Below are 24,737 nucleotides of genomic sequence, written 5' to 3'. Positions count from 1 at the left end.
AAATTTGGGGATAGAGATAGTCTGGTTTTCTAGAGCAGAGAAGGGAAAAAAGTGGCAGTTGGAGGAGAAAAGGGGGCAGGAAGAATAGGAAGGGCTTTTTTTTTTAGTGGTATGAGTTTTGAATTTGACCAAGTTGGTTTGGAACTTGAATTTTAAAATTTTAAAAAAATATTTTCAAGATGGAATCCATTTCTCTCATTTTACTTCTAACCACTCAATTATAAATAAAACTTTAACCATTGCCGCATAATGATATTTTCTTATAGTTCTTTACAACTTATTCACATCTTAAAAACAATATAAATTATATATTTTTTATTAGTTCTTTTTATACAAGTAAATCCTTTATGCTATAATGAAAAAAGGAAATATTTCAGTTTGTTATCACCTTATTTTCCAAATTTTGTTGTCTAAAGTATTCAGAAATTTCAATCATATAACATATTCCTACATCCATATATAACTTATTTTTTATTGTAAAATAGATATTTTTTAAATATTCTTGTGCTATATAATTTATTTTAAAAATTACTTTCTAATACACTTTATTTATGAATCCAATCAAATCAATGATCAAGATCCTTGGCCAAATCAATCTCCATGAAACTTTAATAACTTTGAATTAGACTCTTCCCAATTATTTGCACATCATATGCATCTTGATATTAGATCCTTAGCTATCCTTTACAAATATATCATTTATGTTGGTTTTTGTTATTAGGAACACTTCAAATTCTGACTTATATCCATAAAATATATAAGTCAGATTTTGAAGTTTTTCTAATAATGAAAACCAAAATAAATGATATATTTGTAAAGGATGGGTAGGGATCTAATATCAAGATGCATATGATGCACAATTAATTGAAAAGAGTCTAAATCATAGTTATTAAAGTTTCATGGAGATTGATTCAGTCAAGGATCTTGATCATTGATTTGATTGGATTTATAAATAAAGTATATTAGAAATTATTTTTTAAAATAAAATTATGTAACATAAAAATAATTAAAAAATATCCATTTTACAGTAAAAAAATAAGTTATATATGGATGTAGGAATATATTATATGATTGAAATTTTTGAATATTTTAGACAACAAAGTTTGGAAAATATCATGAAGAACTGAAATATTTAATATTTTTCATCACAGTACAAAGAATTTATTTTTATAAAAAGAATTAATAAAAAATATAAGATTTATATTATTTTTAACATGTAAATATGTTTTAAAGAACTATAATAAAATATCATTATGTGACAATGGTTAAAGTTTTATTAATGACTAAGTGGTTAGTAGTAAAGTGGGAAAAATGGATTCCATCCCCTAGTATTTTAGAAAATATTTTTTAAAATTTCAAAATCTAGGTTCCAAAGCCAACTTGGTCAAATTCAAAACTCATGCTGCTAAAAAAAAAATCCTTCCTAATCTTCCTCCGCCATTTCCTCCTCCAACTCTCACTTTTTTTTACCATTTCTCCTCCAGAAAACTAGATTATCCCTATCCCCCAAACTTCTCCCCTCCTTCCCTTCCACTCTCTTATCCCACCATCCCTGCCTCATGTCCTTCGAGGTTGTTCCCTTAGAATCCATCGCCTTCTGGCAATCCATCCAACGAGCTTAGGCCACCATCCACTCCCTCTCCCTCATCCTTAACCCCCTCCCCAACCTACTCACTTTCTCTAAAAATCCTGCCACATCTCTCCTCCATGATGCAAATATTTTCCACGACATCTCTAGCCACCTCTACCATCCTGATTCTGGCTCTGGTGATGACAACCTTTGCCGCTGGCTGTATGACACCTTTTAGTCAACTAACTCAGGCCTTCAACTTGTTGTCCTCAATTTTCTCCCTACCATCGTCAAGGTCTATCTTTCTCGTGCCATCTCTCGGAAGTCTCTCGCTAGCTTTGAGGCTATCCTACTTGCCTTCTATGTACACAAGACTATCATTTGGGGGCAGTGAGCCTTTAACTATGATCCTTCCTAATCTTACCAATCCAAGTGTCTACCATGAGGCCAAGGTCCCCACCAAGAGCAAAGCTGTGGATCTCAACATAGCAGTACTCTCCCCTACTTTGGAGCCATGTGGCATGGTGCATTCCACCAAACGAGCTCAAATTATTGGAGTAGCAATGGAGATATACTATAGCAAGATACACGACATGCCCCTCTCTTCTAAGCTAGAGTTTTGTGAGTTTTGTGTGGATTGGGCTGGCCATAATCAGTCTCTAGAGGAGGAGAAACGAAGCAACCCCAAGTCCAATGCATCCTATGCTGACCAACAAAGAGAAATGATTCAAGTAAAAGGTGGTGAAGATGAGCTTGGGAAGAAGGGGAAAAGGATTTCTCTACCATGGGAGATCTTCCAGCCTATATTGAGGATTATGGGTCATTGCCTTCTTGGTAATTCAAACTCAAAGGAGCTAAAAGAAGTAGGGCTCATCGCAGCACAATGCCTTCACTTGAGGGTATTGCATGACATGAATCCTCAGGCAATTCTTGCATCTAGGAAACTCCTCAGGTTGGCAAACGTGCCAGGTGATACTATTTTTGGGCCACACAAAGTGAGTGATTCCAGTGGTCTCATTGCATTCTAGCTAGCTAGTAATAATTAGCACACGATGTTTTGTATGTAATTGGCATATAGATTCTGGAGTTTTATTTATTGGAAGCCACATTTATATATATAGTATTTTTTTTCTAATTATCAACAAATCTTTTCCTCCCTTTCATTGGAAAGAGAAAGGTTGAGTAAGGCCTAACCAATGACATATAAACATGGATTACTCTTTTTTAGTTTAAAAGTAGAAAAATTTATCAAAGCCTCAAAAGGGAAGAGGTGCCAACTGATCGAGACAAATCCAATTAATAATGTTATAAATTATCTTATAACTATTTCGTTAGCTTATATTGTTTTTATGTATTTATTTGAAATTTATATCAAATATCATTTTAATTAAAGTTGCAAAATTTTTGCATACACTCTTTTTCTTAAATTTTTGATTGAATGTTCATAATAATCTTATAATTTTCTTATACACTCAAACTCATGTTTGATGTATCAAGTCTTGAAATAGATATGAATTTGTGCATCTGCATGAATATCATTTGTTATGATGATGAATAAAATATCTTGGCTTTTTTTCTTTTACAAAACCACATTTTTAGCATGAAAAAAATTTCTCATACACTAATGGAATGTTGTTTTTGTGTATTAAATCATAAGATTGATGTGACTCTACTTATTTATAGCACTACATTTTTCTATTAAATCATAAGAACTTGTGAACAAAGTTTTCTAAAGGATTAATATAGTTAAATAGGAAATGTTGGGTGATTGGATATTGGGATGAATTATTTTGTATAGCTTTTAATTCTTAAATTATCATATCTTTATTTTATTAAATATTTTGGAAAAAGAAATTTCTATAGTGGAATGTTGGAGGAAATTAATTTAGATAAGTAATTTTTGTTAGAGCTTTTAATTTTTATTTAAAATAATATTTTTTGATAATTGAAAAGGCATATATTGGAATCAACTTTTAAGTAATATCATATTGCAATTTTTTTAATGTAAAAGGGTGGGATACCTTAAGATTTGTTTGGTCAAAAAGGGAAGGATGTACATAGATGATTTGTCAGCATAATGCTGACAAGAGATATTCTTATCTTTTAATGGGAGTTTGGGACAAAATGATAAAATATGGGATTATAAAGGGTGAGTGAGGCTATAGTAGGAACTCCCAAAAAAGGAGTATCTATTGCATGTCTATGAGTTCTCAGGTTGATGTGGGTGCTTTATGGACTTAATGTTTCACCTGCAGCTCTGGCATAAAGCTTTTGAGTTTCAACTATACCTTTCCCATGAGTGACTAGCATCCACATAAGTAGCAATAAGATTGTTTTCTGTAACAATGAGTTTGGTCTAACAGCTTAGAACTCAAATATCAATTAGTTTTGTTCCTTCCACAAGACCCAACATACAATGAACACACAGTTCTTATCAACATTCACCAAGTAGTCCATCAAAGTTGCAGTGTTTTGAGTAATGGATGCATTTAAGTCTTATTTGAGATTAGCTGCCAAACTCTCTTGGTGAATGAATAGTTGAGAAACAAATGTTTCATCTTCTTCTTCTACACATAGTGGGCAAGCAGGTGGGGCCTTCCATCCTCTCCTCTTGAGATCTTTTATAATTTTATTATGATAACTCAACCAATTGAAACTTTTAACCTTTTTCAATTTGAGACTTTTCAATTGATGTGAGCAAATTTAGAGATTACTCCTCCATGGCTTACAACTTGTAACTATTTTTAATTGTGAAGGCTTTTGAAAGACCTCCATCTCCATGTTCCACCATCTGCTTCTTAGGATAATTATATTATATCCAATAGCTCACACACTTGATTTTGCTAATTTCATATTTGGGTTGTGATAACTGTGATTAATACTGAATGTCAATGTAGTTTTGAATGTAGTTAGCTACTGTTGTATCTTATTTTTCAGCAAGGAGGAAAGAAAGTTGGAAGGCCTTCTTCAATGGCTCACAGAGGATCCAATGATTAATCCAGAATAAGTTTTGCTTGATATTTCCTATCTTAATGGATACACTGTCGAAGAATCAAGGTCTGGCCTTCATAACGTCCTTCCATGTAGAGGAAACATTTAGTTTAACTAGAGCTTGGTTTGGGGTTGTTTTAAAGAAGTAAGAATTATTTACTAGCCTTTGCCAGGATATATTCTACTTCTTAAAATACATCCACCACCATTTCATAAGAAAGCTTTGATTAAGAAGCTTGATGTTTAATACCCCCAAACTCCAACTCCTTTTGGCTGATAGATCTTTTCCCAGCTAACCAAACTATGTCCATTGTGGTATTTGTTGCTTCCTCTCCATAGGAATTATTTTTTTCTTTGGTGAATATGCCTAATGACTTTAGTTGGAAGTTAAAAATAGGATATCCAAAAGAGTTGATTTGCACTAAGAACTGCATTGATCCATGCTACCCTATGTACAAGGGAATATAGCTTATCTTTCCAACTAGCAAGCTTTATATCTATCTTCTCTTTCAAGAAGCTCCAATCTAAACTTTTTGGTTTGTTGAAATGAAGTGGAAAGTCCAAATATCTAATTGGAAAGTTTGAGACTGAATAACCCGATAGTTTTGCATAGTCGTTGCCATTGATATTTAGTCCAATCATCAAGCTTTTGTCGAAGTTAATCATTAACCTAGAAGCCAATTCAAAGGAATAGATAATAAATTTCAATATTATGATTTGTTTAATAAATTTCAATATTTTGATTTGTTCCTTTGAGGCCTTATAGAAAATCAAGGTATCATCAGCATATTGTAAACATGTGATGCTTTTGGTGATATGAGTCGATACCACACCTAAGATGATAGAGTTCTTCATTGCCATATTAAGCATTCAAAATAATAAATCTATGGTGAGGTCAAGGAGAGGAAATAAAGGATCTCTTTGTCTAAACCCATTCGTTGATCTAATCCATCTCATTGGTGGGAAAAACTTGCTAGAAAAGAGGAGCTTTTCTATCCATTTACACCATTTACCACTAAAGCCTCTTTCCTTTAGGAGATTTAGAAGTCCTAATTTAGTCAATCAAAAGCTTTCTTGAAATCCAATTTAAAAATTATACCTTGCTAGCCTATTTTTTTTGTAGTGAGAGATGAGTTCTAGTGCCAAGATAAAGCAATCTCCAATTTGTTTGTCTTTTATAAATGTCAACTAGGATTGGAAAGTAGTCTATCAATGATGGTTGTGTGGTGAGAGAATAGGATTATTGAGATGGTTTTGATGACATTGTAAATTAATCTCATAGGTCCGTGATATCCAACGAATAAGCTTTCTTTCTTTTTGGGTATCAATGTCAGGAAGGTGTAGTTTATCCTCTCTAGTTCAATATCACCATTGTGAAGGGGTTTAAATAGCTTGCAAAAGTCTTATTTGATAAGTTTCCAATATCATTGACAAAAGCACATCAGGAATCCATCTGGTTTTGATGACTTATCCTTGCCAAGACTGAAAACATTGAGAAGCTAAAGTGTTGGATTCCAATTGCATAGTGGAATATGATTTTTCAAAATTTTACATGCTTTTGAACCAAGTTTTAACATTTAAAACAAGCTAACCAAAACATAAACCCTAGAACAACCTTATAGATTACAACCAAATAAATCAAGCATGTATATTAGGTAGAAATTATACCTTCCTGAAGATGATGATCCGATGCAAGGATGGTCTCCATAAAACACCAAAGTAGATGTCCTCCAACGGTGATTCACATAGAATTGATTAGGATCCTTCCCAATTCGATGTATGTAGTGCCATAGCCTATAAGATGTGTTTCCTAGATGCCAGATTGGCTGACACATTCCTGTACATATCTAAGGGCAAAATTATAATTTTGACTATAAATCAATAAATAGGTTATTCTTCTATCACATTGTGTACATTGTGTCTGTGATACATCCTTTGAGTTAGTAGGAATGTCAATTCATATTTTCAAGAGTTAAAAATTTAAGGCATGAATTTACATAACTAACTCATAAACAACTCCTGACCATAGGATCATCACGAGGATGGTGATCGATCCGGAAGGTTAGTGTACGATCGCTTCCTTAGGGTAGATGTGTCTTGAGTCTACGGTGTAGAGACATCGGAGTGAGAGTACAGGTATTCGTTGAGAATGAGAGTACTGAGTGTGACCATATCAAGTAGTCATAAGGAAGTCTACCTTCTCGTCGATGACTAGCTCGATGCTGCAGTTGTGTGTCTAGTTCTTTGACCTGAGGTGCATCGACAGTTCACCTTGAGTGTGTTATAGTTTGACTACACTATAACTCAATCTCCTAGCCATTCAAAATTCTAAGGTGTATGTTGGCTGTAGCATATTCATTATAGGAACTAGGTTGCACCAAGATGGGATCTATCAACCTCGATAGATGAGAGTAGTCCTATGATGATCGAAAGATCGAGTCCTTAAGCCCATGACCATGGCAGAGTGAAATAATAGAAAAGATTTTTCTATTGGAGTTTCACATCAGACTCGGATCGATCGATTGATTCATATGACTGATGTTGGATTTGACGAGTTCACCTTAATCCTAATTCAGTTGGGACTTATGATAGAGGAACTCAATCACATAGGTAGCTGCACTGAGAGGTTCATCTTCAATTCTGATGGGTTGCCACCATATACTACTAGGTATCACTGATAGATTTTGAGAGCAATTAGAATGATCTTGATGATCGATCATTCTAATTGTCTGAATCAGAAGAGTTCTGATCCATCGAAAGGAGTTTCGATAATGTCGATGATGAGATCACGATATGTCTCATTACCATATAGAATTGAACCTAATTGAGTCACACTAACAAGGATTAGGATCTGGATGTCATCAATTGGGCTAGCCTTATTGATTTGGATTAGATCCAATTAGGTTCAAGAAAATCGTGCTAGCACACGATTGAACCTAACTTTCTCCTTGTGTAATCTTTTCTGTCTCTACTGAGCCAAATATGATTTGACTCATTCAGAGAATCTTGAAAAAGTTTTTCTCAGTCTAAATAAAGTTTGTCCAGCTCAGAAAAGGCTTGTCTTAATTCATGAGATGAATTTAAGATAAGCACCTGCTAATTCCTGTCACCTGTCAATTTTATTTTAGGACATCTGTCAAATGTTGACATATGGATCTTAAACTGAAGAGAGCTCATTGAAGAATTTTTGTGGAGTGTCCACATACCTAAATCACATTAAATTGGGTTCCATAATCAGATTATGATGTGAACTCAATTGGATTAAAGTGGGCACCCCAAATGGATAAGAATGAAAGAGTCCTGATTAACATGGACTCTTTGGCGCCACCTTGCTTGTGCTTATCTAAAGTTGATGCCAACATAGGAGAGAGGGTCGGGGTTCTTATCTGATGGGATCAAATGATATCACTCCATCAATCAAAATTTTTTCAGAATTAATTAAAATTTTTTGATTGGTCGAATGATGTGGCACTGCGTAGCATACAGGGTCTATAAAATCCCTATCTGCGCCTAGGGTTTGGGAGTTTCTTCTCAATACCAAGCCAAAATGAGAATCCTCCCTAATTCTCTACATCCTCCCTGCTCTCCTATCTCTTCTCTTCACGTCCAAGGAGTTGGACATTCATCTGGTGCAAGGAAAAGGCATGGTGATGCCTGGAACAGGAAGGCTGCAGGACATCTTCGACAGGCTGCTGCTCCAACTTCAGAAGGAGTTGTGAAGCACTTTCAAATCAGATAGAGATCTGATTTTTGGAGCATAGATTTATGAGGAGAAGATGTTCCAGATCCTACCTAAGTGGATACTGGTAGAGGCCAGACGCTTGCGTGGCTACATCAAAATCTCGGGCTGTGCTGGGATCATCTACAGGGTAATCAGATTATCCTTGAGGTATGTCTATACTTCTCATACTTTTAGATTTAAATTTAGATTTTAAATATTAGATAATAAAATTAAATCTAATAGATATTAGATCTAAAATAGTGTAGGATAAAATTTTTAAATTATTTTACTCCAGATTTGATGAAATATGAATGATCCTACAAAGGAAAAAGGTGATTTTTTCTTCAACTGGTATCGGAGCCAGATTGATGGCTCAGTTTCAGATCTAATTTAGATCTGATTTTAATTTTAATTTATCTAATATTAAATAATTTTAGATGTCACATCAGATATGATAGGATCTGAAATCAAAATATTTAAAATTAAATCTAAGAAGATCTAACATGCATGAGATGCGTGACTAGACTAGGATTAGTTGAATCAATGAACAGTCTTAAGTTTTATATTTTAATGAGATTAAAATATAAATTAAATTTAATTTATTCTTTATTTTTTTAATATTATAAGTGTTATAATTAAATCAAAAAATAAAAAATAAAATTTTAATTTTTTCATAAAATTGATCTGTTGCACACCTAGACTAGTTGTAGAATTGTTCTAGTAACTTGTCTAGAATAGTTTTTATTTTAAATAGTTTAATTTAAATTTTATTTTTTAGATATTACATGTGATGTATCAGATCTAAAAGTATATTAATTAGATCAATTTTTGATACATGAGATGTATGCAAAGCATGTATTAGTTAGATCTTAAATTGTATATGAGATATGTAAATTTAGATCTAACTAGTTTTGTAGTTAAATTAATATTTCTGATTAAGGTGTTCCTCATAGCCGTCTGGTCATAAGAATGAAGTAGAGTTTTAAGACCCTCTCCATTCAATGGGGTGTTCATATGACGTGTAGGGGTGCCACGCGTTCATCCTTAATCAGAAATCAAAACTTATTTTTCTGCAAAATCCTAGATCCTGAAATCCTAGAATTTATTTTACATATTTTGTTTATGAACCCAAACTTAATTAATGAATTAAGTTTATGAAATCAATTTGGTCTAAAATTAAGAATTTCAGATCTAAGATATTTTCATAAAATTGGGTTCAGGCTTGGGTAGCTCAATTAGGTCTAGCAGTTGATCAAACCGAATCAAGAGTTGGTTAGGTGGGATCATGAAAGCTAATAATTGACCAGCCTAATAGGATTAAGTTTTGGTCAAGGTCGAATCATATTTAGATGTGACTCGATCAAGTTAAGACCTAATTTGGCTCAGTGGTTAGAGCCTGGATTGTAGGCTGACCCAATTAGTTCTGATTCTATAATTTGGTGTCTAAGGTAAGTTGGACAGATGCGACTGACTGGTTTTTAATTGGGAGCTACTCGACTCGAATGCATTCTTGTCGAGTTAATGGCATATCCCTCCCACCGGTCTCACTCACCTGGCCATATGTGTCGACTCAGTTCTGATTAGAGGTGGCTAACAATTCGAGCTAAACCATGCCACTAGATTAGTCATAATTGTTATGACTATGTCAAGTCAAGTTTAATGAGACCTAAATCAAATCTTTTTAAGAAAATATTAAGTCTAGGTCTTCCATCATTGTGGATGTGCGGGCCCTTCCCGGGGTTGATTGTTCTCGGCTGGTTACAGTGGCTCAGTTACACCAGGAAGATGCAACCATGTCCATTAGAAATTGGATGCTATGAATTAGAGGATGGGTTGGGCTCAATATTTCAGATACGGTGAGGGACCCAATCAGAAATCTAGTTCGTGCAAATGGTGGGTCTGACTTAACTAAGGATTGGAGCAATATTCTAGACACGGTGAGCTTCATGAATTAGAGACCAAGTTTTGGGTGCACCATGATTAGAGAATCATTGGACAAGAGTTGTCCACTCATCGATTGACCCGTCACTAATAACTGTTAGGTGAGGTGATGAGCCAGTTGGTGAGACCGCACCACCCACTAGAAATTATTGTTCATGAAGATTTTCATATCTCTACCAAGGGAGTGTAGGGATCTGAGAAAATAGTGAGAGCCTAATTTGTTTAAAAATGAAACCCCTAAATAAATTGGTTAAGTCTGATTACAAAATCTAACTAGAAATTTTAGACTCTCTACATGAAACATGTCTATCTCCAATGCCCTAACCAAAATACTAGACACCCATAGATTGACTGGACCAAATTTCAAAGACTGATTAAGGAACTACAGAATTGTTCTAGATTTCAAAAAATTGACTCATGTCTTAGACCAGGACCCATCTGCCATGCCAGCACGTCCGACTGCTGAACAGAGAGCGTCTCTGAAAAATGGATGGATGATGATAACAAAGCAAGGTACTACATGTTGGGTGCAATGTCTGATGACTTGCAGCACCAACATGAGAACATTTTGACTACCCGCCAAATGTTGGCTCACCTACAAGAGTTGTTTGGTGAACAGAGTTGCGCGGCTAAGTATCAAGTCTGTCAAAGACTTTTTAAGGCTAAAATGCGTGATGGACAGTCAGTCCAAGATCATTGTTTGACAATGATCAAGGATCTTGAGAAGCTTGAGAAGCTCGATATCATCTTAGATAAGGATTTTTAGATTGATGTAATCCTTCAGTCCTTGTCCGATGCATATGGTCAGTTCATCATGAACTTTCATTTGCATAAGATGCAGTGTACCTTGGCCGAGTTAATGAACATGCTGGTTACGACTGAGCTTTCTATGAAGGGTTCAAAAGGCTCAGTTCTTACTGTGGAGCAGACTTCTTTCAAGAGAAAGTCTTTTGGAAAGAAAAAGAAGTTTGTGAAGAAGAAGAAGGTGGATGGCAAGAAGAAGAAGATAGAATCGAAGAAGAAGGCTGCTGATAAGGAAAAATATTTTCACTGCCAATCAGATGGCCATTGGAAGCGAAACTGTCCTCAGTACCTGGCCACCCTGAAGAACAAGAAGGATGGTCCTTCTGGAGGTATGCTCATTTTAGAATCTAACCTTACGGCTTCTTCTGCATCCAGTTGGGTGCTTGACTCTAGTTCTAGTGCTCATTTGTGCACTTCTATGCAGGATCTTGAGGAGAGCAGGAGGCTGAGGGATGGGGAGATGATCCTACATGTCGGGAACGGAGCAAGAGTTACTGCTGTGGCCGTGGGAACCTACCCTCTGCGATTACCGTTAGGATTAGATTTATTTCTTAAAGATTGTTATTATGTACCTGCAGCAAGCAGGAATTTGATTTCTGTTTCATGTTTAGCACAAGAAAGCTATGTAATTAGCTTTCATAAGGACCATTGTAATATAGCAGAAAATAATAAAGTTACAAATGATTTTGTCATTAACGGTCTCTATCAGTTACATATTGATGTATCTGTATTTAATATCGAGCAAAATGTGAATGCCATAGGAATTAAAAGGCTTAGAGATAGTCTAAAAAATAGGTATCTGTAGCACCTAAGGCTAGGTCATATAGCAGAAGACAGGGTTAACAAATTGGAGAAATCCAGACTGTTGAGTCCATTGACTTCCGAATCATATCCAGTTTGTGAATCATGCCTTCAAGGCAAAATGACCAAGCTTCCTTTTGTGGGACATGGGGAAAGGGCCATAGACCTACTTGCCTTAGTACATACGGATGTGTGTGGCCCATTTGATGTGCCGGCTAGAGGCAACTACGTCTACTTCATTATCTTTATCGATGATATGTCTAGGTACGGATATGTGTTTCTAATAAAACACAAGTCTGAAACTTTTGAAAGGTTCAAAGAATTCACACATGAGGTAGAAAAATAAACAGGAAAGTCCATTAAGGTTCTTCGATCAGATCGAGGAGGTGAATACCTTAGTCGAAAGTTCCTAGACTATCTTAAGGACAATGGTATAGTCTCTCAATGGACTCCACCTGGAACGTCTCAACTCAACGAGGTTTCAGAATGGAGAAATCAGACCCTGTTAGATATGGTCCGTTCCATGATGAGCTTCACGGACCTCCCTAAATTTCTTTGGGGACATTATCTCATGACAGCAATTTATGTATTGAATAGGGTTCCCTTTAAAACCGTTCCTACCACACCGTATGAGATATGGCATGGTAAGAAGCCAAGTCTGAATCATTTCAGAATTTGGGGTTGTCCGGCTCATGTCAAGAGACAGCAGATGGACAAGTTAGAGTTCAGATCTTTTAAAGCTCAGTTCATAGGATATCCTAAAGAGTCATTAAGATACTATTTTTATATTCCGAAAGACCACAATGTGATTGTGAGTTGAAATACTATTTTTTTTGAAAAATAGTTTATTCAAGATGGTGGCATCAGAAGAATAATTAAGCTCAAGAAGAATGTCTCCCAAGAGCAACGAGCTAAAGAACCTAAGGAACCAAATCAATCAGAACCAGTCCTAACACAACCTCTTCCACCTCGTAGATCGACTAGGGTTTCTCATCCTCCTGAAAGGTACTTAGGTACCATACAAGAGGATGTAGAGAAAATATTTCTCATGGAAAATGGGGTTCATGGTGATGATCCCAAGACCTATGATGAGGCGATATCATATATCAACTCTGAGAAATGGTTAGAGGCAATGAGATCAAAAATTGACTCGATGCACTCAAACCAAGTCTGGACCTTGGTAGATCCACCTGAATATTGTACCTATTGGGTATAAATGGATCTTCAAGAGAAAGATAGGTGCAGATAAGAATGTGGAGACATTCAAGGCTAGGCTCGTAGCAAAAGGTTATAGTCAGTGTGAAGGCATTGACTATCAGGATACCTTTTCGTCCGTAGCCATGCTAAAATCCATCCGCACATTGCTTGCTATTGTAGCCTATTTCGATTATAAAATATGACAGATGGATGTGAAAACGGCATTCTTAAAAGGATATCTTGAGGAAGATATCTATATGGAACAGCCGCTTGGTTTCACATCCAGTGATGATGATCACAAGATCTACAAGCTGCAAAGGTCCATTTATAGACTTAACCAAGCATCTCAGTGTTGGAATACTCATTTCAATGATGTGATCAAAATGTTTGGTTTCATCAAGAAGGAGTAACCATGTGTGTTCTAAAAGGTCAGTGGGAGTGCAGTTGTCTTCCTCATATTGTACATAGATGACATCCTCCTAATTAGGAATGATATTTTCATGTTGACCTCAGTCAAAGTATGGTAGTCTAAAGAGTTCTCTATGAAAGATCTAGAAGAGGCATCCTTTATACTGGGTATTAAGGTCTATAGAGATAGACCAAATAGGATGCTTGGACTTTCACAGAAGATGTACATAGAGGAGGTGCTAAAAAGGTTTAGCATGGAAAACTCTAAAAGAGATTTATTACCTTTTAGACATGGCATTCATCTCTCCAAGAAGATGTGCCCTAGCACACCTGAGGAGATTGAACGCATGAGCAAGATCCCTTATGCTTCGACAATAGGGAGCCTCATGTATGCCATGCTATGTACACGACCTGACATAGCCCATGCTGTGAGTGTCACAAGCAGATATCAGTCGAATCCAGGCGAAAAGTACTGGACTTCTGTGAAATGTATCCTTAAGTACTTGAGAAGGACTAAGGATATGTTTCTAGTCTTTGAGAATGAAGAACTCCAGATTCAGAGATATACAGACTCAGACTTTATGTCTGATATAGATGATCGAAAGTCGACATTTGGGAGTCTGTTCATTTGCAATAGTGGTGCAGTCAGCTGGAAGAGTTTCAAGCAGACAGTGATTGCTGATTCCACCATGGAGGTAGAGTACATTGCTGCATCGGAAGCTACGAAGGAGGCATTCTGGTACAAAAAATTTGCCGCAAAGCTTGGAGTGATGTCATCGGATGCCATACCTCTTTACTGCAATAATAATGGTGCCATAGCCCTAGCTAAGGAGCCAAGTTCTTACAGAAGTCCAAGCACATCAAGCGGTGATTCCATTTGATCAGTGATTACCTCGAAAAGGGTTATGTCAAGGTCAAGAGAGTCGACTCCACAGATAATATGACAGACCCACTGACAAAGCCATTAGGCCAGCAGAAGATCGAAGCCTACCTTGAGAAGATGGACTTAGATATGTAGCCAATTGACATTAGGTCAAGTGGGAGTTTGTTAGATGTGTGCCCTAGATACCAGATTGGCTGATACATTCCTATACAAATCTAAGGGCAAAATTATAATTTTGACTATAAATCAATAAATAGATTATTCTTCTATCACATTGCATACATTGTGTCTGTGATACATCCTTTGAGTTAGTAGGAATGTCAATTCATATTTTCAAGAGTTAAAAATTTAAGGCATGAATTTACATAGCTAACTCATAAACAGCTCCTGACCATAGGATCATCACGAGGATGGTGATCGATCCGAAAGGTTGGTGTATGATCACTTTCTTAGGGTAGATATATCTTGAGTCTATGGTGTGGAGACATCAGAGTGAGAGTACAGATATTCATTGAGAATGAAAGTACTGAGCGTGACCATATCGAGCTATCATAAGGAAGTCTATCTTCTCATCGATGACTAGCTCAATGCTGCAGTTGTGTGTCTAGTTCTTTGACCTGAGGTGCATCGACAGTTCACCTTGAGTATGTTATAGTTTGACTACACCATAACTCGATCTCCTAGCCATTCAGAATCCTGAGGTGTATGTAGGCTATAGCATATTCATTGTAGGAACTAGGTCGCACCATGATGAGATCTATCAACCTCGATAGATGAGAAGAGTAGTCCTATGATAATCAAAAGATCGAGTCCTTAAGTCCATGGCCATAGTAGAGTGAAATAATAGAAAAGAGTTTTCTATTGGAGTTTCACATCGAACTCGGATCGATCGATTGATTCATATGACTGATGTTGGGTTTGATGAGTTCACCTTAACCCTAATTCAGTCGGGACTCATGATAGAGAAACTCAATCACATAGGTAGCTGCACCGAGAGGTTCATCTTCAGTTCTGATGGGTTGCCACCATATACTGCTAGGTGTCACTGATGGATTTTGGGAGCAATTAGAATGATCTTGATGATCGATCATTCTAATTATCTGAATCAGAAGAGTTCTGATCCATCGAAAGGAGTTTCGATGATGTCGATGATGAGATCACGACATGTCTCATTACTATACAGAATTAAACCTAACTGGGTCACACTAACAAAAGTTAGGATCTGGATGTCATCAATTGGGCTAGCCTAATTAATTTGGATTAGATCCAATTAGGTTCAAGGAAATCGTGCTAGCACACGATTGAACCTAACTTTCTCCTCGTGTAATCTTTTCTATCTCTATTGAGCCAAATATGATTTGACTCATCCAGAAAACCTTGGAAAGATTTCTCTCAGTCTAAATGAAGCTTGTCCATCTTAGAAAAGACTTGTCTTAATTCATGAGATGAATTTAAGACAAGCACCTGCTAATTCCTGTCACCTGCCAATTTCATTTTAGGACATCTGTCAAATATTGACATATGGGTCTTAAACTGAAGAGAGCTCATTGAAAGATTTTTATGGAGTGTCCACATGCCTAAACTACATTGAATTGGGTGCCATAATCAGATTATGGCGTGAGCCCAATTGGATTAAAGTGGGCGCCCCAAATGGATAAGAATGAAAGAGTCCTGATTAACATGGACTCTTTGGCGCCACCTTGCTTGTGCTTATCTAAAGTTGGTGCCAACATAGGAGAGAGGGTGGGGGTTCTTATCTGATAGGATCAAATGATATCAGTCTATCAATCAAAATTTTTTCAGAATTAATTAGAATTTTTTGATTGGTCGAATGATGTGGCACTGTGCAGCATACAGGGTCTATAAAATCCCTGTCTGCACCTAGGGTTTGGGAGTTTCTACTCAATACCCAGCCAAAATGAGAATTCTCCCTTCTTCTCCATGTCCTCCCTAATCTCCTATCTCCCCTCTTCACATCCAAGGAGTTGGACGTTCATCTGGTGTAAGAACAAGGCGTGGTGATGCCTGAAACAGGAAGGCTACAGGACATCTTCGACAGGTTGCTGCTCCAACTTCAGAAGGAGTTCTGAAGCACTTTCAAATTAGATGGAGATCTAGATTTGGAGCATAGATTTGTGAGGAGAAGATGTTCTAGGTCTTACTTGAGTGGATACTAGTAGAGGCCAGGCGCTTGCGTGGCTACATCAGAACCTCGGGCTGTGCTGAGATCATCTACAGGGTAATCAGATTACCCTTGAGGTATGTCTATACTTCTCATACTTTTAGATTTAATTTTAGATTTTAAATATCAGATAATAAAATTAGATCTAACAGATATTAGATCTAATATAGAATAGGATAAAATTTTTAAATTATTCCACCCAAGATTTGATGAAATCTGGAAGATCCTACAAAGGAAAAAGACGGTTTTTCCTTCATAGCCTTCTTCACAAGTGCATTGCCAATTTTTTTTTCAAGAACGGATTGCATCACCACCTGATCGCCTTCAAATCTTTACAAAAGCCATACTAAAAATCTTTTCTCAAAAGATCTCACCACCCACAATAGACAAAAATATCCAATAATTGAAAATTTCTATTTCTAAGAAAGGTAGATAATCTACTTTCTAATTCCTCCTTTCTTGCTTTCTTTCTTTTTTTTCTCACTTTTCCTTATCTTTTTCTTTCTTTTTTTTCTAATTTTTTTTCTTCTTTTCCTCACAATAGACAAGAATATCCAACAATTGAAAACTTTTATTTCTAAGAAAGGTAGACAATCTACTTTCTAATTCCTTTTCTCTTATTTTCTTTCAATTTTTTTTTCTCACTTTTCCTTGTCTTTTTCTTTCTTTTTTTTGCATGCCTTATCCTATAGGTAGCGGCCCCTTTTTATAAGGTATGAATCGACACAACTTTTGGTGCTTAAGTTCTCTCATGCGGTGAAATAAATCCAACGCATGAAACTAAGGAGCGTGGAGGAATTTTAAGAGCAAAAGGACTCTCCTTCTACAACTAGAATCCTAGGCACCACCATATAGCACATCCGATAAGAGATGGCATGGGAATTAAGTGGGAATTAAGAAAAATTGTTAAGAGGAGTAGCCCAGAAAGACTCTTCCTTCTAGGCACCATAAATAAGGAGGTAACATTTATTTTTTTAGCATGGAGAAATGTGTAGTGGCATGGAGGAAGAGTTGGTTTCACATGGAACTCTTCCATATGATAAGATTCAGCCTATTTAGGAAACCAAAAATTAAATCTAATATAATTAGGTCAAGGCACTAGGTTAGACTTAGCTCAAACACCTTTAAACTAAACCTAATTGGACACTTGAGTTAATCTATGTGCTAGCAAGTTAATTTAACCCATAGAATTTATAATAAATCTAATTAGATTAGATCAAGCATAAATCCCAAAGTGTGTGACCTATTAGGATCCAAATCTAGCCAGCAGTGGACTCGGACTCATGACCTAAACCAATCTGATTAGATTAGGTCGGCTCAAATATATTAATTAATCAAAATACTTGCTTATTAATTTTTAAATTAAACTTCTTTAATTTTTGTGAGTTCACAAATCAAGATTGATGTCTAGCAATATGTCATGACTATCCAGAAGATATAAAATTTGATGAAAATATCAAAAATATCTTTCAGTGGCAAGTTATCGTGTAATTCAATCTTTCGATCATACAACATCCTAGATGAGTTATAGACATGAAATCATGTCAAGCTCAAATACTTATCTATATATATCTTGATTAGAAGATGATGATTCAGTTGATGATACATTAAAATTTTTTTCTAATTATCATCTTGCTTTGGCCAAAGACTTATTGAATCATCAACCATGAGATCACATAAGATGTTCTCTCCCCTTATAAGGAATGATCAATTTTTTGTTGACCACTCATAACCTTCATGCATACTGTACCATATCCAGAACACCCCATACAAGACTCAAAGAACTAAGTTAGAGAATGAACCAAAATATAAATTCATATACATAAGGCACCATGGTGATCTCAGGACTAAGGATCACTTGTATTACTCCCACTAGAGAACAATCAGCTGACAAGCATATAAAACTCCATCAGATGTTCTCTCGATAGGTCAATTCAGAGAACTTATTCTCTAATGAATATCCACATCCTCGTATTTGTGTCATCATATAAATGATTATGAAATTAACTATCCTCTCCATCGAGCATACATAGGATGTGCCAGTCTTACCAGTATCATTGATCTCAAACTCAGTGATCCTATGATTGAGAATATTTTAGTTCAGAATAATTCAAGATTTAGATCTCACTAATATGATCTCATCATAATTTTAAAATCATTGTCCTAATCTATGGAGTTCATTATAATCTTAAACAAGTATTAAGATGCAGCATATAATGAAACAAAATACCTAATTTTATTAATAATTAACATTAAATGCATGAGTTTGAAAGATAAAATATAAAAAAAAATATTCAATCACATCACTCATGTGATTGGCTTGTAGGACATTATTCTATCAATCTCTTACTTACACTAAAACTAATCACCCCTATACTTGATGCTCAGGCAATCTAGGTGGCGATCAAATTGATGCTGTAACAAGATCTTAGTGAACGAGTTTACTATATGGTTCTTGGTGTCAACTTGCTCTACGATTATATCTTATCTTTCGATAATTTTTTAAATGAGGTGGAATCACCTTAGGATGTGCTTGAATTTATGATGAGACATAGGTTCCTTTGCTTGAGCAACAGCCCCAGTGTTGTCACAATTAAGTGGCATGAGGTATACAATCTCAGAAACCACACACAACTCTGAGATGAACTTCTTCATTCAGATGGCTGAAGGAATAATATCCTACAAGCCAATCGTATGGGTGATGCGATGGGATATTTTTGTATTATTTTTCTTCTTATTTGTATGACATTGATTATTTTATTTATGAGGTATTGTGTTTTATCATTTGCTGTATCATTTTTATTTATGATTATGACGAACCTCATACATTAGGACAATGATTTTATGGTCATGATGAGATCATGCCAGTGAGACCTAAAATATTGATAGCCCCAGTCTAAAATATTTTCAGTTGTTAGATCATCGAGTCAGAGATTGATGATGTCAGTAAAACTGATACATCCTATGTATGCTGGATAGAGAGGGTGATTGATCTCACAATCACTTGTATGGTGACACTAATACAAAGATGTAGGTGCTCATTAGAGAATGAGTTCATTGAACTGATTCACAGGAAGAACATCTGATGGAGCCTTACAGCATGTCGACAGATGGTTCTCCAATGGGAGTAGTGCAAGTAATCCTTTGAACTGAGATCACTATGGTACCTTGTATATATGGATCTTTACTTTGGTTCATTCCCTAGCATGCCACTTTGAGATGTGTGTGGGATGTTCTGAGTTTGATGAAGTATGTTTGGAGGTTGTGAGTGGTCAATAAAAAATCGATCACTCCTTATAAGAAGAGAGAATATCTTATGTGATCTCATAAGATGATGACTCAGAGAGTCTCTGACCAAAGTAGAGATGAATGATAGAAAGCATTTCTACTAGTTCATCAATCGAGTCATCATCATCAGATCGAGATACATATGGATAGATATTTAGGCTTGACATGATTTCATGCCCATAGCCTGTCTGGGATGTTATGTAATCGAAGGATTGAATTATATGGTAACTTACCATAGAAGGATAATTTTGATATTTTTATCAAATTTTATATCTTTTGGATAGTTATGATACATTTCTAGATGTCAATCTTGACTTGTGAACTCATAATAATTAAAGAAGTTTAATTTAAAAATTAATCAGAAGATATTTTGATTAATTGATGCATTTGAACTGACCTGATCGGATTAGGTCATGAGTCTGAGTCCACTGCTGGCTAGATATGAAACTCAATGGGCCGCACAGTAGAAATTTGATCTTGATCTAATCTATTTAGATTTATTGTAAATCCTATGGGTTAATTAAATTACTAGCATATGTATTAACCCAAGTTTCTAATTGAGTTTGGTGCAAAGGTGTTTGTGCTAATCCTAGGCCTAAAGCCTTGACCTAATGAGATTAGGTTCGTACATATGGTTTTCTAAATAGGTTAACCTCATCATACGGGAGAGTCCCATAAGAAACCAAAGCCTCCACACATTACCACGCCAAAATAAAAGCCACACCAATTATGAATGGATGTTAAAGGAGGAGTCCTTCTTTATTACTCCTCTTAATTTGCCTGCCTAAAATTCCATCCATCTTTTAATGGGACGCACTATCAAATGGCACATGGGATTCTGTGGAGGAACTCACATGCCAAAATTAAATGGGATGCCCACTCTTTTGTGCTGTGAGAAGGAAGAGTCCTTCTCTTGCAAGTATCTCAACAACTTTCCATAATTCCTATTTATTCCATGCCATATTCCTATGGGATGCGACATATGATGGTGTTTAGGGGGTTGTGTGCAAAAGGAGAGTCTTTTTGCTTATTAAACTCTTAACAAACTCCCTTAAAAAGAATTAAATTACTGGTGAATTCAAGAAGACATCAATTATTGGCATCCCTTGGAAGCGTCCTTTAATTCCTTATAAAAGGGGGTGGTACATGGGATGTTTTTAGCCCTTCTTGCTGGTGGTTAGGCATGGTAAAAAAAAATGGGATAGAAAAATGGAAAGAGACAAGAGTGAAAAATGGAAAGCAAGGGGTTGCTTGTCCTAGGGTTTAGAAAATCCAATAGTTGGGTTTCTAAATCACTCTTGGGTAGTGAGTTATTGTAAGGAAAAGTTTCTAGCATGGCTCTGGTGGAGGATTCGATGGCGCACAGATGGTGGTGCCATCGGTTCCTTGAGAAGGAAGCCAGAAGTGTTCTTGTGAAGAAAGGTTGTATAGCACTACAAGTCGGGAAGGACCCTGATCTGTCCTGTGTGGATCACCTTTGGAGGGCTTCTACTTTGAAGTTTTGTGGAGATCACTCTATTATCAGATCATCCTCTACTGGAAGGTATAATCTCTTACCTTATTGCATGCTTGAATGTTTGATTGTAATCATCAAGGAGTTCTTAGGATTTGTGTTCTGGTAGTCATGTTTTAATTGTTAAAACTTATTTTCAAATGGTTATATGCATGGTAAAATTTTTAAAATCCGCATTCTTCTGCACCACCAAAATTCAATAGTGGTATCAGAGCCACTCTTGAGTGATTCAATCAAACAAGATGTTATTGTTGTGATATGGATTAGATCCAATTCATGTTACATCAAAATTTGATTTTTCAAGTTGTTTAATTGATGTTTTGATGCATCTTTTAATAAGGATAAATATAATCAGTCCATGATCGAACCTTGGTATGAAATTCTATAGCCTTAACACTTGTGTGACAAATTTAGATTAGATCCTACAATCTAAATTTTTTCATAAAATTGTTAGTTTTGTGCATGCGATGCGCGGAGCCTTAGAATGACACATGTGATGTGCATTGCCCAGACATAGGGTTTTTGCATATGATGCATTCACCAAAGATCCAAGGGCTAGTCATCATAAAATTAGGCATTCATCATGGTGGGTCTTCCATCATGATAATTGTCTTTGATATGTGTGGGGTCACAAAATCTGTTCATGGAAGAGATGCTTTAAACATAGATTAGGATTTTTGCCGATTGGTTTGGTTTAACTACAATTCATTGATCTAATGTGATTAGGATTTATGATTGTAGATTAAATCAGATTCATAGTTTTAATTTGATTAAAAATTATATTTAATTAATGTTAATCAAATTATCATTGACTTATTTGATTAAGGCTTGAGCCATGGTTGATCGGATCTTTGCTAATCTAATTAGATTAGGGTCTGTTTAAGAATTGGTCAACTCAACTCAAAAGGATGACATTTGGTTGACTCATAATTAAATTTGGATCAAGAGTTGAGATTGAATCAAAAACCCTAGTTGGGTCTTGCACCTATGAATTTAAACATCTTAATTGATATGTTCATGAATGATATCATAATTAGAATAACATGAAAAGTATTGTTATCATATTTTATAATTATTATAAAATGCATGATAAATGGTTATGGACTTGGATACACCTATGTGATGGATGTATATATGAATGTTTCTATGTTGGCAGATTGTATAAATATATCTGCAATAGTTGCAATAGGGACTGGGTGCCCCTGAAGCATTGTATTTTAAATTGTACCTTCCTTTGTATGTTCCCAACTACTGATTGGGACTTTTACATGTTGATGTAAAATTAAGGATAGAAAATTATATTCAAAAAATAGATAAAAATTATTTCTTTCTATCTTCAGATAAAAATGGAGTATTCATAGCTAGAAATCTTCATAGAAATGAAGACTGAACTACCAGGCGATTGAAGAGCAAAAGTGCATGTAAATCTATCATGAGATGGCTCAATCTTAATGCACCTAGGGTTTAACCCATATTCCATCCAATGGCTTGAATGATTAGAAAAGTCCATAACCATCCAATTTCTTTTATATGTTCTTACATACTAGTAATTTAAATTAAATATAATTGTATATGATGTATTTGTATATATTTTGGATGTGCTTGAGATCTAAGTCTCTCATTTAAATTATATCAAATCAAAAAAGATGAAGTATTGAGAACACTACCCATGCTTTCCTTCATGCCAAGCCAATATTGTATCAAGAACCATCGTAGGTTTATTGTGCTACCACAAGGCTTATTGTCTTGGTGCTGTGGTTTAGCTTATACTAAGTTAATAGAGAATGTCAAAAATTGTAGTGAGTTTGTTGTGCAACCACAAGGCTTGCTACGGAGCTTGATGTGATGTTGACTTAGTGATGCTTACAGCATGTTTGGATATATTGTTTTGTTGTGCAACCATAAGAGTAACATTATTCAGATATGACCGTATGGAAATGAAGGGTAAGACTTAACTAAAATATTATAGTTGTTATGCAATCACAAGGCTACATGTGTTTTAAAGGCAAAAGTTATGTTGGAAATTGTATGAGATGCAATTGGAAAGAGTTCCTACCTGTGAACTCTTCAAAGGTTTGTTGTGCAACCACAAGGCATTTGAAGAGAAATTGGGCCCCACTTAGAAATCTCATGATAGGGTTTCTCACTTTTCATACTTGAGGGCTATGAAATTTGCTAAATAAGTGGAAGACATAATTAGATAAAAGATCTCATCTAAATTGTGTGTGTTATCATGAGTAGTCCTTATGTTATTATCCTTATAGATACATCGATATCTTCACTATCACTGCATGGTACATTTCATACTTTTTAAATTGATCAAACCTTGTGAACTAGTTAAGAAACTTGAGAATAGTTCTCACTTAGGAGATAGTCTCCTATTCTCTTGATCCTGATTCGATCAGGATTAATGCTATAAAGAAGAAAAATCCGCATATGAGATATGGGGGGTGACAGTATGACTGTCAAGTGAATCCTAATTAACTTCATTATGCAATTAAGTTAATTAGGTTCTTATCATGAATTATGAGTTAAATTAAGATTTGATCCTACAAATACTCTCTAATTTTTTTTGTTTATGGATAGCATCTCTCAGGAGAAGAAGGCAGAGAATGTCTCTGCCAGAAGTACCTATTTTCATTATAGCAATGATTGGTAATGAAAGGAAAATTACAAGAATTGTCTGCAAGTGTGAAGGAGTAGTAGAATGCAATAGTTGCATCCGCTGATGGTTTGTATATGATACAGACTAATTTATGATTAAGTACTTCGGCTTTAGATTCTTGGATATAAGATACCTCATGTAGGTCCCACTTATGCAAAGTGTAGCAGGGATTGTAAAGCTGAAAAGAGGTGACTTCATGTCATTTAGTGCTGGTGCATAGTCCATCCAGGCTAAAACTGAGGAAACCTATTTGTATATGTTACCTTCTGACAAAGATTTGAAACTAGTAGACTGTTATTATATGCCTAAATTTATCAGAAATATTATTTCAATTTCTTTATTATTATAACATGATTTTGAAATTAATGTAAAGGGCAAGGGTTGCTCTCCTTCTAAAAATTTTATGGCTATGACTTTTATGATAATGGTCTCATGTTTTTATTAATCAATGATAATGTTCTTTATGTTGATGAAAATAAGAAAAGAAAATGTGAACATCATATTTTTCTAGCATTATCAACTTGGCCATTTTATGAGTCAAAGATAAACAAGTAATATAAAGAAGAGTTTTTTTATTTGTATGATTTTGAATCATATAGAACTTATAAATCTTATCTCATGGGTAAAATAACCAAGATCCCATTTACTGGACATGAAAAAAGGATGAGCAAGCTATTATGCCTTGTACATATGGATGTTCGAAGGCTAATATATCTAGCCCAGAGATGAACACCCCATATGAGATATAGTGTATTCCTTAATATGCTTCACAA

The 24,737-nt window shown here is 35.4% G+C and overlaps 1 pseudogene; it reads left to right on the top strand.

Annotated features, from left to right (window-relative positions):
• The first annotated feature begins 1,559 nt into the window (after nt 1–1,559).
• Nucleotides 1,560–2,598, top strand: LOC105061355 (uncharacterized; annotated as a pseudogene).
• Nucleotides 2,599–24,737: the final 22,139 nt, after the last annotated feature.

Source organism: Elaeis guineensis, chromosome 14, assembly GCF_000442705.2.
Source record: "Elaeis guineensis isolate ETL-2024a chromosome 14, EG11, whole genome shotgun sequence".
Taxonomy (NCBI): Eukaryota; Viridiplantae; Streptophyta; class Magnoliopsida; order Arecales; family Arecaceae; genus Elaeis; species Elaeis guineensis.
Note: the sequence above shows the minus strand (reverse complement) of the source record. Positions and strands in the feature narration are given on the sequence as shown.